This window comes from Podarcis melisellensis (assembly GCF_964234715.1).
Source record: "Podarcis melisellensis genome assembly, chromosome: 7".
Classification (NCBI taxonomy): domain Eukaryota; kingdom Metazoa; phylum Chordata; class Lepidosauria; order Squamata; family Lacertidae; genus Podarcis; species Podarcis melisellensis.
Window position 1 is genome coordinate 22,259,774 of NC_138539.1, and position 15,040 is coordinate 22,274,813.

The 15,040-nt window shown below is 41.8% G+C and overlaps 1 long non-coding RNA gene across 2 annotated transcripts in view; it reads left to right on the top strand.

Moving 5' to 3' along the window:
- Positions 1 to 15,040, top strand: part of LOC309374213 — an 87,846-nt gene that overhangs the window by 7,197 nt on the left and 65,609 nt on the right. The gene's annotated exons all lie outside the window — the stretch shown is intronic.

Genomic DNA, 15,040 nt, shown 5'->3' on the forward strand with positions numbered 1-15,040 from the left:
GAAGAGGAGGATTGGGACTAAAAGTCTAAGGAAAAGCGTGGCCTCATGGAGTCCAAGTCGTGAGGGAGCATGATATGTGAGACCATAGAATGTGTTCACTGCGTGCTTACATGGCATAGATGTTAAGTTTAGGTGCCTTCACTTGCAATGCCCATGCTTCGTATAAAAAATTTATAAACACACTATACTTTTCTTAGGATGGTGCGGGGAGGGAGGGTTATCCTAAAACTTTATTGTTTTGTATTTTTAAAGAAAATTAACAGAATTATATAAGATAATTATAGCTTCCACAAATACAACAGCTTAGTTCCACAAGGAGTGAACCATCTAATACTTGTGATAGCTGTCATGGGTTTCCAAATAGTGTAAACATGTTTCTAAAAGGGAATCTTATCTGTTTCTGAAAGATTATTTTTATTACTGTGATTAGACTTTCATCTTATAGAACCAAGTAAGTCAGTTTAAGATTAGCTACTATTGCCAAATCACATTGAACATAAAATGTGTAGGGCCTTTCATTTCTGTTTTCACAGTTGGCAAGTTTTTCTACAGAAATAGCATTCAAAAAATGAAAAGATTGGATTGTGCAAAACTGTTTCTTGCCGCCAACAACCTCTTTACACACATCACCAGAAACTTGCTTTTCCAGACACAGTTTAAGGAACCTGAACCAACAGGCTTTAAGCCAGTAGATAAAAATATTAATGAACCTGTGCTCTCACCTCAAGTGGAAAAATTCCCTTCTCCATTCTCTCTCTCTTTTTTTTTAAATTTTTTATTGATTTTTCAAACACATAATAAAAGACAAACACATTACAGAACAAAAACATACACAACATTAAACATATACCGACTTCCCCATACCTCCCTTTCGCTGCATCCTTATTCCAAAGTTCTTTAGCAACCCTTTAGTCAGTTTATCTATTAATTCCCTTTCATTAGATTTCCTTAAACTTGTTAATTACAGCTGTATTTCTCTACTTCTTACCCCCTGACATCTCAACACTCCTCAATTTTACAACAGTTTTTAAGATATATTTTAAACTTCTTCCAGTCCTCTTCCACTGTCTCTTTCCCCTGGTCTCGGATTCTGCCGGTCATCTCTGCTAGTCCCATGAAGTCTATCACCTTTGTCTGCCATTCTTCCAGAGTAGGTAGTTCTTGCATCTTCCAATACTTTGCCAGAAGAATTCTTGCTGCTGTGGTAGCATACATAAAAAAGGTCCTGTCCTTCTTTGGCACCAGTTGGCCAACCATGCCCAGGAGAAAAGCCTCAGGTTTCTTAGGAAAAGTCCATTTAAGGACCTTCTTAATTTCATTATAGATCATTTCCCAGAAGGCTTTAATCTTTGGGCAAGTCCACCAAAGGTGGTAGAAGGTACCTTCAGTCTCATTACATTTCCAACATTTATTATTGGGCAAATGGTAAATTTTTGCAAGCTTGACTGGGGTCATGTACCACCTGTAAATCATTTTCATTATGTTCTCTTTTAAGGCATTACATGCCGTGAACTTAACAATTCCCTTCTCCATTCTCAAAGCTAGTGATGTCTCGTTCTCACCATAGGTCAACCACCAAGGAGATCAAAGCTATCTCTGTCCCATAGCTAAGCCTAAAACAAGATCAAAATGGCTCTAGATAATCAGTCTCTCCTACATGGAAGCCATAGCTGCTCTAACTGGCCCATCCCTCACACCCTGCATGCCTCCCTCTGCCTTGGACTGCTCTGACCATCCTGCCTCCTGCCTTGTGGGTGGTGCCAACCCCCATAAATCGCTGGTCCCCCCTCTCCTGGGTCAGTCCCCTGGTCCCCTGCTTCCACACTCTTCAGAGCCCTGCCTGTCCCTGGCAGAAACACACAGAGAATTAGGCAAGGGACTTTACCTTGTCAGGATTCTGCTGTAAAGTGTATCAGGTAAGGACAGATGAAGTGACTCTGAAAAGACAAAGAGTACGTTTCTCTCACCACTGAGCAGCTACTGAAAGTTCCCACATGTTAGAGGAACAGCCTAGTATGGCAGCTAACGTTGGACCTGGGACCTGAAGTCCAAGCCCCACAACGCAAGAGGCCCTCAAATGACCACCCAGAGAGTGAAATGTGAGGGCAATGGCAAACAGATTCTGCATTCGCACTCTGGCTGACACAAACATGCCACAGGCTTCCAGCGTTGATACTGCTTGCTGCAGCACCCCATGAAAAAAAACACACAACCATGTTATAGCCAGGGGGCAGTTAGCTGTGCATGCATATACTGTAGTTACATATGCTCATTTTATTAATTTTGCTTTTAAAATATTTTCCTTCACAAAATATTGCTTATTCCCAAGTGAATATGTTCAGCATTTGGGCAGCGGAAGCAAACTCATTTTTATTCCTTGTGGTCATGATGGTGCTATGATTTAACCTTGCTTAAAACTGCACACTGCGAAGTTCTTTAAAAAGAAAACAGGATTGACTGTTGTTGCTGCTCCATTTTGTTCGAACATATCATGAAGGTAGAGGCAGTGGTAAATTATGGAATGGGTGGTGGTGGAGGAAAGAGGAGAAATGTTAATTGTGTCAATTAGGTGCTTTGCGACTGGAGATCTCTGTAAGAAAGACCATTAAGTCCAGGATGTAAAAAGCACCCAGCTGCACCACAGGAGAGGCTTTCCAGATCAGAGACCGGGAGGGGGGCAGTTTTCTTTCATATTTGACCCTGACACATATTTCCATACACTCTGTAGAAATTAAAGTCTCTGCCAAAGAGTGGAAACCTTCCTTGTTCCAAGTTGGCCTGTGGTTGTATAAGCACTGCTGCTGCTGTTTTCCATCTCTGCTCAAGGCAGTAATGGGAACTATGTGCATAGTTTGAATTGTAGCAGTCAAAGGCAAATATCTTGGAACTGTTTCACCAATCCTCCCTAAGTTTAGGTATTTAAAACAACCTGAGCTTGGTAGCCCATAATCCTGGTTCTCATAGGCAACCGACCATTTGGCATTATTTACGTTTTTTAAATACATGGTGATGAATGAATTCATACAAAGGGGGATACAGCCCTAGAGATTCCACTTTCGATCCTGGCGAATTCCATTCTTAAAAGAATACCAATACAGACACAGCAGCTGTGGGATCCGGCTCCTTTTTCAACCGGGGCCAAACAGGGTTTCAAATGACATAAGCAGACTAAAGTTTCAAAGCAGCACATGCCTGGAAGGACATTCTATTCTGCCCAGATAATTCCTAAAATATGATCTGCAATGAATGGCTAGTCAGATGGAGTCTCTCAAGAATGCTGTGTGTTTGAGTTGATCCATTGTTTATGCAGAAATCCTCAGGCAACAAGATTACAGAGCAGCAATCCTATATCCATTCACTGGGGAGTAAGCTTTGTTGTAAACTCAGTGTGACTTACTTTTGAGCAGACATATATAGGGTTGTGCAGAAAGAAAAAACACTTTCCGCAATATGTTTCAAGGTCGTCCTTTCCCTTAGGCACAGCAAGCATCAGGCAGCAGATGCAGGAACAGGTCAGGTGGGGAAGTGGCTGCAATGGCAGAATTGATAGTGGTCTTCCTTGCATGCCCTAAGCTAGCCTACAGGTCTCTAGTTTAGTGGGTGAAATATACACAGAGTCGCAAAGTGATTTCATGCTCTTTATTCAGCTCCTAGTGGTGAGGAGGAATGAATGAATGTCCCCTCAAAGTATCGGCTTTATATACATTATTTACACAATGGGCTGCACATGATTGGCTAATTCTGGAATTCTACTGTAAGCCAATCAGGTTGTGGATTCACTTCTATCTGGAGCATGATTGGGTGGTTCCTGCCAACCAATCATACTGCTGCATTGTTCTAAGACCAATCAGACTGCTGCATTCTGAATCCTATCGTTCTAGGACCAATCAGACTGCTGCCTTTTGGATCCTATTGTTCTAGGACCAATCAGACTGCTGCAGTTTGGATCCTATTCAATTCAGTACATAACACCGGGGAAAGCTGCCACATCACTAGTGTTGACATAAGAGTCAGCTGCCGATTTGGTCCGCTTCTGTATGTGGAATAGTTAGGAGGGAGTCCCTGTCTTTTCCTCTGCTCTGACCAATTTGCTTAGAAGTACAGTTGTACCTCAGGTTACAAACACCTCGGGTTACAGACTCCGCTATCCCGGAAGTAGTGTGTCAGATTAAGAACTTTACCTCAGGATGAGAACAGAAATCGTGCAGCAGCGACACGGCGGCAGCAGGAGGCCCCATTAGCTACAGTGGTGCCTCAGGTTAAGAACGGACCTCCGGAACAAATTAAGTTCGTAACCAGAGGTACCACTGTAAACACCTTCTGATTCTGTGGGTTTCCCTTTCAGTAAATATGTTCAGGACTCTGAGCATAAGGATATTTCCTCACATATATTTTCACAAATAAACCTAATACTACCCCATCCACTTTACTACTTGCCACAAAAATCTGTTTTTGCACAAGACTGGGCACCTAAGAAAAAGGACACGCAAATCAGTAACCGAGGAAGTGGCAACATAAACGTCTACTGAAACCGGATTCCAACGAAAACATTGTGGGAGAAATCTGGTAGGCTGTATTTGGAGTCATTTGTTTTGATGACAGCCGTTTTCTGATATCTGAACTGTCCCTTATAAATTTATTATTAATCCTTTCCCCTCTCTTAACAGAATTGTTGTGTATTGCATTACTTTTTCAATGCCACCGGCAGCTTTGGGATCAATTTTTCAACTAATGACATTTTGTACTATAACTGAATTGCTGAATCACACAATTGCATTGAATTTTGACATGGCCAAGTCACTACAAGGCACCACCATATCCTGTATTTGTTTCTATGGTTCTTGGTGAAAAAGCTGCCTTGCATTGGGTGCCTCTGGCATGGAAAATCATTGCTTACCATAGCTGATCACTTTTTTCTGTGTGCACACATTTTTATAGTCTACATTCAGTACACATGGAGGTCTTGGTTCTTCTACCAGATCTACACAGTTATTGCAATTATTGAAGTTATATCCCACAACTGCAATTATTGAAGTTATATCCCACAACTGCAATTATTGTGTTGGAGTGAATGGGAAAGGCATGGAAAACCTCTTCAACAGGATGATTTTCAAACAGATACCATGTAACTACACTCACCTTTGTTGATGACAAGATCTAGAATACATATAGATTGAAAGCAGTTCGTTAAGGAGGGCTGCGTATATATCAGACCTTTAAAGCACCGCCTCCCTGCATAGAGGAGTTAAAGTTTGTGTAGGCTGTATTATGGATGTGCTTTAGAGCAGTGTTTCCCAACCTTGTGCCTCCAGCTGTTTTTGGACTACAATTCCCATCATCCCTTGCCACTGGTCTTGCTAGTCAGGGATGATGGGAGTTGTAGTTCAAAAACAGCTGGAGGCACAAGGTTGGGAAACACTGCTTTAGAGGCTGACTATATGAACAATTCTGCATTCTGATAAACCATTCCTTTGCACTCTAGATGGATAAGTGTGTACACTGCCTTAATTTCAAATGTCTTATGAACTGAGGCCAAGCTACCCAACCAGGCAAACTCAGTCTTTTTCTAACATTCATCTTTTCCCAGTACATCAGTATGATAATTCTAAATGCAAGACACTATAAATCAGCAGCTATTATTGGGGAAAAAATTATCAGCCATTCTAAACAACATTAAAGCAGTAATTTTCAAACTTCATATCTGCAGGGAACCCATCCCTCTGTTGATTTGTCTGTAAAGGTGCCTCTGTGCATTTGCTATACAGTCCTTCAGCATTGTCAAGGATCCCTGTGAGTCTTCACATTCTCAGTTCGTATAGTTAGGTCTCATAGTTATGCCTCACTAAAATTGCAATGTAGAACAGATTCAACCCACCTCTCTGGTTTCACCTTGAAGGGGAAAACCCATAGAGGTGGGCAAGCTCTATTTCAAAGGTAACTTCATCTTTCAATATATATAGCAACTGATCATCCTAGTGAAGTACCCCTCAAAGTTTAATGTTTATGTTCACTTTAATACATTTAGAGAGAGGAAATGTTGCACTTCTGCTTAAAATACGAATTAAAAATAAATGCTAATGAATGAGCAGGAAATGTAACGACAAAGGTGCAAGCAGGTAACAATAAAAATGGAAACAGGAAAGCAGGGTCGGGGGAAACCACTATGCCAATCTGTACTTGCAAGGATTGAGCTGCAAAAAAACAAACTACTAAAACTGAGCACTTAAAAACAGCAGTGGGAGAGGACAATTGATAAAACAGAGGAATGCAATGGTGCAAGGCTTTCTGCATTCTCCGGATTAATTGGGTGAAAAAATGGTATCAATTCCAGAGGAAAAAGCTAGTGTGAAAGCTAGTCTGACTTAATGTGAAAGTCACATTAATATAGCCAAATGATACCTAGCTTTAACATGTAGCAACATGAAGAATTACAGTAAAAATTACTGCAACCAGAGGGTGTTTCATGTTGGCACTTAATAAAATGTACACATAAAATTATTCCGTTTAAAAATATGTTTGTCTGGCTTCCAGCTGGAAACTAATTACATGTTGAATTCTTGCCTTCTGCAGATCGAATTATGTAATCGCTTTATACTTGTACAACCGCGCAGTAAGCCATCAGTAAGTAATTGAAAAAATAAAATAAACAACTGGGTGTTGTTGTTTTTAAGCGTTTCCATCTGAGCTCATGAGCAAAGCAACAAAGCAAATTCATGAGCACAGTTGGCCTTAGTCTTGTGACATTATGGGGAAAATGTGCAGAATGATTATCTGATAGCTAAGGGCTACTGTCAGTTCCAGAGACCATACCTGTCCCTTTAAAATGATGGAGTAGCAAGAGAAGATGTATCCCCTGCACCACCTGTGTCAATACCCCACCTTTGCCCACCTTCCTTTTCTGTCTGTAGTGAACCAAAACTCAGGTCCTGCATACTACAGCACTTGAGTGTGGGGATTGGCGGACCGGTGGATTAGGAAGCACAGTAGTGTCTTGTAATTCACTATATTTTGAAATTAAAGGGAAAGGCATGATCTCTGATTCTCAGCTGGCATCTGTAGTGGTGGTGTCCTTCAGAAATATGTCCAAGAGCGTGGCTTGCTCTTCTAGAGTACAAATCAGGCAGGAAGCAAGAAGGCATCACATTACTAAGAAATGAATAAATCCATCTTTCAGTTAACTGTTATAAGCTACATTGCAACCAGGGGGGGGCATCTTGAATAAAATATTGTGGGGACCCAGGTAAGTCCCACCCTGCATAAACAGTCACATGATGAAGTGCACACACACCATTTGAATGGGAATGCCCATCAACTTTGTGGTGGCCCAGCCCCCTCAGATATTTTATTGTGGGGGGCCAAAGCCCCCACAGGCCCTAGGAGTTGGCTCCTAAGATTGAAACTCCATCAGTTTACAATCTATAGCAGGGGCAACTAACTTGGTGCCCTCCAGATGTTGCTCAATTCCAACTTCCGTAAGCCCCCCAACACAACAACCAGGGATGGTGGAAAACATTTGGAGAACTGCATGCTGGCCACCCCTCATCTTTAGTGAGTTATACTGCCATAGCAATCCTATTCCCATAAGAGTAGCCATGTTAGTCTTCTGCAGCAAAAACTAACACATTTATTAGAGTATACACCAATAGTGTAGCCTCAGGGTTAATCAAGTTCAAGAAGCCTTTCCTACCTGGTGCCATCATTCTACAATTTTTTATGGTGGCAACCTTTTCTTCTAGACTCTGAACCTTTGGATTCAGTCCTTCTCCCATGACCTGCTTCCAAGGCTTCATGTACTCCCCAAGAGCCCATGGAAGGTGAGGGAAAGTACACAGACCAGCATATTACAGTGGTACCTCAGGTTACAAACACCTTGGGTTACAAACACTTTGGGTTACAGACTCCGCTAACCCAGAAGTAGTACCTCGAGTTAAGAACTTTACCTCAGGATGAGAACAGAAATTGCGCAGTGGCAGCGTGGCGGCAGCAGGAGGCCCCATTAGCTAAAGTGGTACCTCAGGTAAAGAACAGTTTCAGCTTAAGAACGGACTTCCGGAACGAATTAAGTTTGTAATCAGTGGTACCACTATACATCCACTCACTCAGCTGGCCTGCCTCCAACCTGAACCATCTCTTCACTTAATACAGGCCAGGGATCTTTGTATGTCTTAAAGGGGGTGTGTGAAGCATGGCTGGCAGGCTGCTTTCTGATTACGGCACTCTGGGTTGGGAGATTTAAAGACTCTTCCTGTTCCTTGGCAAAAAAAAAAAAGCAGCAAAAGAGTTATGCAGCTGCCCTAAAAGCATGTGTCATTTTCACAGCCCCTTTTTACTCAAGGAAAGCTTTTCTTATCATAGAGTGAGTGCATATGTGCCTGTCTCAGGTGCCCCTTGCACTGGAGGTCTGCTGCCTGGGTATGGCTGCAGCCAGGAGTTGCAACTTGTTACAGGGCACTTTCCTGGCCTGAGTCCACTTTATCAGATGCAACTGATTAAGTGGATTCTAGAGCATGAAAACATGCACCACAATACATACTGCATTCTTTTTAAAGGTACCACAAGGCTCTTTGTTGCTTTTGCAACAATCATCTGAGGTACGTAGGCCGCTATATTATTTCCTTATTGCAGTTAAATAACATATTAATGCCTCCATCCATTACACTAGTCTCCTCCCTCCGCTCAAGATTCGTCCAGCATGTTCATTCTTCCCTCTTCCTGCCACCCGGCCGTAGTATCCCAGCCCTGGTTCCTCAAGTCTATAGGGAAATGGAGGTATCTCCATACAGATCTGACCTGCTGCGCGGTGACCTGTTTCCCAACTAGAGCAGGGTTTGCACTGTTTCTGCTGGAGATACAAGCCATACAACAAATCCAGGAAATGAAAAACCAAAACATCAGCGAGTAAACTCATACTTTCCTAACGATGCAGTAAGAAAGGCAAGCATCAAATACCATGACAAGAAGAAAGAATAAGAAGTAATAATGAATGATAATAAAAAGCAACATGGAACAAATAGCACAGCAGGAGAGGCATATGACAATATGTTAGAATCAATGTAATTGAGAAGAAGAGTTTGGATTTGATATCCCACCTTTCACTCCCTTTAAGAAGTCTCAAAGCAGCTAACATTCTCCTTTCCCTTCCTCCCCCACAACAAACACTCTGTGAGGTGAGTGGGGCTGAGAGACTTCAAAGAAGCGTGACTGGCCCAAGGTCACCCAGCAGCTGCATGTGGAGGAGTGGAGACACGAACCCGGTTCCCCAGATTACGAGACTACCGCTCTTAACCACTACACCACACTGGCTCTCCGACATAAGTCCCACTATGTCCAATGGAGCTTACTCTTAATTTATGCACAGGACTGTGGTGCTACTGTCTTCAAAGTTCTTTATTTAAAGGACCAGCTTTCTTCAAATTTTATGTTTGGGATTATCCTGGGGGGAAATTGTTTCAACACAACCCTTAACAATTATAAATTTGTCTTGGTTTATAGCATATTAGATTTGCTAAAGGCAGAGAAATTAGTTAACTTCTTAGAATGAATGATGCCTTTGTAGTAAATAAGTTAGCATGCCTGCCAAATAAATAAACAGTAGAACTAATGCTGTCCCATTGATCCTTGGCTTCTTCTAAGCAGACTTGTAATCTAACAGAGATCTTTACTACCTTCTGAGTCCAAACAACATCTACAGTGTTTATAGATAGTATTACTCCCCAGGGCACTAATGCCTGAGATAACTTTGTACTTGTAGGATTCAAGTTGCTGTGGAAGATCTACATGATTTGCTTTCTCTGTTCCTCTAAAGGGTAGAAAACAACTGCTTTTTTCTCATGCAGAAGAAAATTTCTCAAAATGTTAGTAGACCACACCTGTCTGCATAAGGGTTACGAAGCAGCAGCCTCCCACTGATGTGGCAATATAAACTATGTTGAAACAAGTTTTCCCATTGGCGTTGTGTTGGACTTCACCAGCACAAAGCAGTTTAGGAGTAATCATTTGCTTTCCAGCGAGCAGTGGTAACCATGACAGCTTGATTTCCCTTGCAGAGGCTCTGCTATGAGCCCCACATTGGGCAAAATATTTCTGCATTGCAGGGGGTTAGACTAGATGACTCTCGTGGTCCCTTCCAACTCTACAATTTTATGGTTCTATGATTCCAGATCAGTTATCTGGAATATTATCTTCTGACATGGTGCTGAAGTGAGCATTGTGCAAACAATTTTGATCAGTGACACTTACTGTGAATCTCAAAGAAGACAACACTCCAGTCATAGAGATGTATGATATGAGTATAATTAAGTTTACATATACACCTTATCTCTCTCTCTCTCTCTCTTTCTCTCTCTCTCTCTCTCTTGCTCAAAAACGTTTTCTGCTTGAACTGTCTTTCGAACTTTTGTGTGGATAAGAAACTGGGATTTAGAATCCAGCTTCAGAATTGTTTACCTGACATGGCTGTGGGATCAGATGGAATGGAAGTTGGCAGATCTCAGGGGTTCTCTACTGACTCTAATGAAAGTGTTTTTATAGCATCTCTTTTGTGGTTTAATCTTACAGCATCATCGGAGGGTGGGACCAACTCCTGAGCAAGCCCAGGATCTAAACTAAGCCCCGTGATATCTGCAAATATGCTCAGGCTTTTTTTTCTTTGCACTTGCACTGTGCCACCAGGGTAGGGGGTTATGCAGGTGGTGTATTTTTTAATTAATCTTTATTAAATGTTAAAACAAAAAGAAAGGAAAAAATACCACAGCTGTCAAAACATTATATACTTCAAAGAAACAAACTGACACAACATAAGATTGGCAGCCGATAAAGTACTTAAGAAAGAATAAATAAATAAATAAAACAAAAGTAGGTAATTATTGAAAACGAAACAGGACGTGTGTTAACTGGTGTAAATGTGGTGCAATGCCAGCATAAACACTTTGCATAACTCCAGGATAGGATCTTACTATTATAAAATATTGTGTCCAAAAGGATTAGTACTTGATACATTAAATATAAGTTTTTGGGAGAGCTAGGGGAAATGATTTGCCTGCCAAGAGAGGAGAGGACAATATATGGCAGATAGTATGCTGCTTGACAACAGACGGTTTTGAAGAGACAGGTAATAATTTATTTTATTTTTTTACTGAGCACTGATGCGTCACGTCACAGAGGTTATCAAATTATAATGATGTTATACCTCGTGTTCTTCCCAGAGCCATATTTATGACCTAGAGGTAAAAATTTGTGTAGCCTATAATGGGTAGCCTTAATTATACCTTGAAGTTTGTATCGAATTATTTTGGTTAGTACCTATATATGTATAAATGCAATTTGTAAAGGCAAGAACAACCTTCATTCTGCCGATTCTCTATGGAAAGGCCCTCCATTTCAGGTAGAGAAGCTTTAAATGAATTTGCCTGTAACACAACTTTTCTTGTTAAACATTGTCTGAGTGTGGTCTGCAAAAGCGGGGTATTAATAGCCAGTTCATAATTGCAGAGGATTAAAACTGTTTGGCACATATTATTTTGCTCATACTAGAATCCTCTAATCCTAGAGTTGGAGAGGATCTAGTCCAACCACTTGCCAGCGTTGGAAACAACAACAGCACCCCTGATTGGTGGCCATCCAGCCTCTGCTTAAGGACTTTTAACCAAGGTGAATTTGCCCCCTTACAACACGATTTGTTGCTGCAAGACAGCTTGCATTGTTAGGGTGTTTAAAGGAGCCAACTCCTAGGGGCTGAAGTCCCTTCGCCGCCATCCCCCAATAAAATATTTGATTCCCGCCCCCAGTTGATGAGTATTGCCATTCAAATGGTGTGTGCGCACTGTGTCATGTTTCCACTTATGCATGGTGGAGCTTACCCACCATATTTTATTCAATTTGGCACCCCTGGCAGGGCTTGAGCTAGCAGTCGGGAGGGGTGGATGGATAACTGGCCAGCTGAAGCCCATGCAGTCCATGGCTCAAACACCCTCAAGCATAGGCTGCAGTCTTCTATACCTACTGATCTGGGGCAAATCAAATTGAGCTCAAAGGGGCTTCTGAATAAACATGTGTAGAATCACACTGTTAATTGGTAGGCTTGCAGTCTGCATGACCTGGTTCCTTTAGGTTCCCCCACTTCCCTCCCTGTGATGAATGGGAAGCTGCCTACAGGAAACAAGCATTTTAAAATAGTTGTGATTTGTCAGCAGTATATTCCGCTACCCACCCACCACAAAAAGGTTGTAGCACAGACGGTAGTTCATACGGGCTACTCTATGTCCTCATTTACTACAAAGGTATAATTCTAAGAGGTTAACTCTGTGTCTTTGAAATGCTGTAGCGTGGAGTGTTTCTATTGAGTTCTAATCAACCAGCTATGCACTCCACAATAGGCCATGCCATTCCCCGCGCCAAAAAAAAAAAAAAAATTAGTCAGCATTCTTTTGCCATTGAGCACACTCAGTTCTCAGGGTTTCAACCCCACTCCAGGGTTTCCCCTTAAGGGTTTTTTTTTGGTACTTCTGCTAACACTGAGGCTCCCTCCAAGACAGCTGATAGTTCCCTCTTGTGCAAAAGCAAGGGCACACACACTTGAACATCAGAAATGGAGGGATATTTCCCGTTTTGCATCCCAAATTAGTCCTGGAATGCAAGAAACAATCCCAATTTCATACTTTTAATGCAAGACGGGCGTTTTGTAATCCTGTTATTATTCCTTGTGCTACATAAATATACACTCTGTTTTACAAATTATCAAACCTATCAAAACACTGCTCTCTTTTTGATCTTTTATTTCATTATGTAAGTGTTTCAAGCTCCATGTGGGATGTTTAATACGGTACAGTGTGTGCCAATGTCTTCTCACTGTTGTACTAAGATGACCCAAAGCTACCACACTGGGAGGTTATAACACATGCTTGTTCTCAAGTCCCTTTCTCTCCTGTTGTCAGTTCTGTAAATACTGGCAGCAGTCTAGCATGTGATCTGTCAAGAAGACCATGTTGCTTATGCTAAGTAGCAGAATATATTGTGTGGGCTAACCTAGGTGTAAGAATAGGAGCTGCATGCATTAGCCTGGTGACATTTTTTTTAAAGAATGAAAAGTAGTGGAGAGAATGAAAAAAATCTACTTAACCCTTTCGCTTCCTGACATTTTCTGCTCAAAATCCTGCTTCCTTCAGAGGGAAAGATGCATGAGTGGGAAAGCTGCTTGGGTGATTTCAAGTAAATTAAGGACAGAAAGGGGAAATGCTAATCAGCCCTCTACCTTCCTAGTTCTTCCTCTGCTCCCAACTGAAGGCTCTGAGATTGCTTTCCTTAAAAAAAAAAAAAAGTTAGGAAAAAGTTACTTTACATGGCTCCCAATCATGGGTATAACCAGGATTTTTGTTGGGGGGATGACAGGCCTTTTTGGGGGGGCTGCAGAACCGTCATGATTGGTCAGTTAGTTAAGTATTTCTATTGTTCTATTGCTGCCCCTCCCTGCCGCCACCCCCCCCCCCGCTATGCCCATGGCTCCCATGTAACATCAGGTTTGGTCATCAGTCTATCACTGAACCTGAAAAAGATTAACATTTAAAACACTGGAAAGCTAATTGTAAGGTTTCTTAGAGAGAAAAAAAATCAAAAGGCAGGTACGGTTTCAATCCTATGTTTACACAGTGTGGCCTACTCCCAGGTTAGTGGGGTTAGGATTTCAGCAGTCACAAAGTTGCATTTTTTTTCAATAACCAAGTTTTAGAAACAGAACTTGTTTGTTTTTCATAAGTTCCTGTCTGACTCCTTGGGAGACAAACCTGCCTTTTCCTGCAATGCTTCCAGTTTAGTATACTGAGTCAGAAGCACAGCTGAGCTGTCCTACAGACACACTGTTACTTCCATGCCATATACTGATAAGGTACAGAAGAGTCATGAGGCGTTTTCCAGAATTCTCCTTTGACTTGTTCTGAAAGAGTTCCTATCCCCCAGTGCCTGGGAAGAATGTAAAATGCAAACAGACAGGTGAAATTATGCAGTCCTTGCCACAGATTAAAATGGTGGCAAGGTAAGTGCTTGGCAGAATGACTTAAACCAATATTAACTTGTACCCATTTGTTCCATTTGTACTAACAAAGTACATAAATGTTTACTCAGAGGTAAGCTCCACTGTATTCACCAAGGCTTACTGCCTACTACTCAAAGAGTGCTTAGGAATGCAGTGCTAGAAACATGAGTGTATTTCAAATATTGTGGCACACGGAAGGAAAAAGAACTAAGTGTGAGTGCGGGTACAGAACTAAAATAAGCAGCCCATATGGATATCAAGCAAAATAAACAGCATTGCAGACTGTGGCATAAAAACAATTGTTTCTAATTAATCCCTCCAGAAGTACCTAAGGTTGGTTTTGTTGGCAGAAGAGCTCTCTTTCACACAAGAGTTTCAGGCACATAAATGCTGCATTTCTTGACAGAAGAATGCCTTGCCCTGGAAGGATGCATCATCTCCTGGGTTTCGGCCATTGTACAGCTCTTAAAAGTGCACAGAGCCTCTGTAAAATAGTATGGGCTCAAAAAAACAAACAGCAAAGTATACTAATTAGGAAGGACAGGAGGTAATTTAAATACGTTTTAGTCTTTTAACTTTTGTAAGTTTTGGAGTAGGATTGTAAATTTCCCCCGATTTTACTGTTTGCAAACAGCTTTGAGGGTTTTTTGTTTACAATCGAGCGGTGTATAAATTTTGTGAAATAAATAAGAAGCACATTCTAGAGTCTAGACACGCTCTCAGCGCCTTTCCGTTTGTGTATTACTTCATACAGTAGGCCAGACCCCAACCAAATACAGCACGCCTTTATGTGTCTGTATGCGCTTTTAACGCGGGCTCCGAGGCGACTGCCTTTAGTAAAGGGCGAACTTCGGCCTCCCCGGGAAGAACCACCGCCACCTCCCCTTCCCTCTGCGCCCTGCGTATGTGGCCTGCTGCGCTCATGCGCAATGCCCTCCTAGCCCCGAGGAACTGTCACTCACGTTGGGAAGGAAGGAAACGAGTCGCAAGGAGAGAGAGGAGAGCGCGCGCGCG